At 40.9% G+C, this 2,978-nt stretch overlaps 1 long non-coding RNA gene across 1 annotated transcript; it reads right to left on the bottom strand.

The window, feature by feature from the left end:
* Positions 1-1,771: 1,771 nt before the first annotated feature.
* Positions 1,772-2,734, bottom strand: LOC115765525. Its single transcript, XR_004018125.1, has 3 exons — positions 2,563-2,734; positions 2,395-2,488; positions 1,772-2,335 (listed from the first exon to the last, which is right to left on the bottom strand). It is a non-coding gene; the product is annotated as an uncharacterized LOC115765525 (long non-coding RNA).
* Positions 2,735-2,978: the final 244 nt, after the last annotated feature.

Below are 2,978 nucleotides of genomic sequence, written 5' to 3'. Positions count from 1 at the left end.
TGCCCATTCCACAATAAAATAGATCCCGTGAATTTGCTTTTTAAGTTAATTTTCTTTTATGTGACTGCCTACAGAACGCGTTTCGTTTTTTTAATGGTGATTTATATCAAAGTTTTCGGCTACTGGTTTTTTATGTATACCCTGTAATCAGGAAGTGGTAAAGTTGAAGGGCTTTCGTAACATGTTCCCAGCTTCTTTCTTGAACTTTTATCCCATCAGAACTCTCTGTGTGCCCATTGATCTCGGGAATTATAAAAGCTAGAGACTCTGAAATTGTTATGTTGCCTCTTGTATACTCAAAATATGCATAAAATATTCTATTTGCTTTTGTCTTCTCTATTATTAACATATTTTAGATATTATTATCTTATGATACCCAAAATTTGCCTACATTTAGACGAGAAACTTCAAAGTTCTTGTGGAATCTAAAACTCCCAGCTGCTGATGCAGGGCAACTCTCAGTCGACTAACTTTTCCCCTTCTCCTACTATTTTAGGTTGTTTTTTTTTTTTGGGGACTTGTCGCTTTTTTATGGCACCCACACGCCCATCAAAATTGACAAATGGCCGCATCCAGCGACTGGCTGCGGCCATTAACTAGACTTGAACCGGCTAACGTGTTACATATTAATTGCACATTATTTATCGTGCGCATTACGAGCTGCTCGACAATAATTTTGGCCTCGATTCGATTTCGTTTTCGATTTCAAACTAAATTAGACACGAGACGCGAATCAATTTCAAAGCTCATTGAATTTCCACGCAACAGCGATTGCCGTCAGAGCCCGCGCCCCACATCCAAATCCAGACCAATCCCAGCCCAACTAGTTAGTAAATAGATAAGTCCTAAATCTCAAGAGCAGTCGCCAGACGCGCGACGCTAGTGAGGCTTCTTTTGGCACAATTGCAGTGCGCACTTGATGAGCACATCATATTGATATCGGTACATCAACTGGTCCGAGGGTTAAGGTCGTGCCAATAATCATTAAAAACAACATTTTGTGTCCCTTTCATGCAATTTCTTTGGACTGCGCTACAAACAGCTGAGCATTTGGGTTCCTATGTCAATGTTGGAGGCCATTTAGGTATCAGGTTACTACATAAGTCCATATATATATTGTGCTGGATACCATGCAGATGCCAGCAGATACCATGCAGATATCACATGGATACCAGGAAGATACCACTTAGATGTTCCGAAGATACCGCATAGATAGATGCGCAAGACGCCATGAAGACACTAAGCAGATACCACTAAGATACCTCCTAGACACTTGTTAGATATATAACACGTAGACATCATGTAAATGCCCCGTAGATACTACAGAGATACCAAGTAGATATGAGGTGGATACCAGGTTTATACTGGATACTATGTAAATACCACGCAGATATTACGAATGTGCCGTTAAGTTATCAGGTGGATACCACGTAGACAACAGGAAGATACCTTAAAGGCACATGCTATGCACATTCGTCGTGGATGTCACATGGATATCAGGAAGATGCCAGAAAATACCATGAAGATATCCTAAAGATAACACATAGATGGCATATTCATGGCACGAAGATACCACGTAGATACCATGAAGATATCATGTAGATGCCAGTAAGATATCCCGTAGATGCCATGAAGATACTAGAAAGATACCATATAGACACCAGGAACTTGCCTAGAATAAAGCAGAACTCATTTCTTTTTAAAACTTGATATCAACTGAAATTTAAATATATATATTCTATATGTTCTTATAGATGGACCCTTTTACAGCCGAGACCCTTTTAACGCGTAGCGCATGCGATAATCACTTCAACTTCGCCAAATAAAACAGTTCGTTTTTCCTTTTGACAAGATATTTGTATCTAAAATCTATTAGACTCAGGCAGAGTCCCGTTCCGCACCTCCCCTCCCCTCCCCACACACACACACACATACATCAACTCGCAATGCATGCTCCATGTGGTTGGTCCTGTTGATGTCCTTGCACGTCGCCTGCATTTCTAAGTTTGCACATTTGTTGCCTTTTTTCTCTCGTGTACTTTTCCAGCTCTTCTACATATTCACAATTAATATTCAAGCAACCTTTCTGCGCAGTGTCGAAAATAGATGCCCCCGTCCCCGTCCCTGCCCCTGCCCGACACAGCTGTCCCTCAGGTCCCCCGAGTAGCCACTTGGTCTTCACGCCCGCCTTTTGATGGGGTGCGAATTGGGTTCAGGGTGCGATGCGATGCTGATGCTGATGCTGATGCTGCTTATCCTGAATATCCTGAATGTCCTGACTGTCCAGAGTCTGTCGAGTCCAGTGTTCAGTGTCCAATCTTTTGGGGTGGAAGGGCTACAGTCGCATTAAGTGTAGACATTATTCATTTTTGATGATGAATTTCCATGTCTCACATGTCTAGGGTTGCTCCCGACTTCTCTCACTTTGCGTGTGTGTCCAGTAATAAGTAATAAGTGCAGAGTTGAGCACGAAAATCCAAGGCGAGCGCTTCGAGGGGTTTGGCACAGGGAAAAAAACTTTTAGTTCTTTTGCTGTTTGGCATACAAATGAGTTAAAGTTACCATGGAATAGTTACAGTGTTGCCCCCTACTTCTTTGAACAGGGTTGCCAACCGAAGTGAAGTGAAAATGTATGCTTGCGGAATGAGGAAGCAGGGCGGCAGGGCGGCGGCATTATGTTAAGGCGATTAGGTAAATTTATATGTACATTTAGTGAATGCAGGAAAATTTGAAAGGAAAGGCAGAAAATTTCAATTATTATAAGAAATGTGCCTCGTTCCATTACCAACTATCCATTGAACATTATAATTGAGTTTGTGAAAACTAGTTTCTGACAAGATTAAATGTATTTCTTATGAATCGATTCAATACTGCAGCTTAGTATTAATATTTCGCATTCTAAGTCCAAGTTAGAGTATTTCAAGAGAACTCTTTACTTAATAAGTATCTATATTTTACTCCCTTATTTTTGAGACTCT

The sequence above is a fragment of the Drosophila novamexicana genome, unplaced genomic scaffold (genome assembly GCF_003285875.2).
Source record: "Drosophila novamexicana strain 15010-1031.04,08,12 unplaced genomic scaffold, DnovRS2.1 tig00000974-arrow-arrow-pilon, whole genome shotgun sequence".
In the NCBI taxonomy this organism is placed as follows: domain Eukaryota; kingdom Metazoa; phylum Arthropoda; class Insecta; order Diptera; family Drosophilidae; genus Drosophila; species Drosophila novamexicana.
Note: the sequence above shows the minus strand (reverse complement) of the source record. Positions and strands in the feature narration are given on the sequence as shown.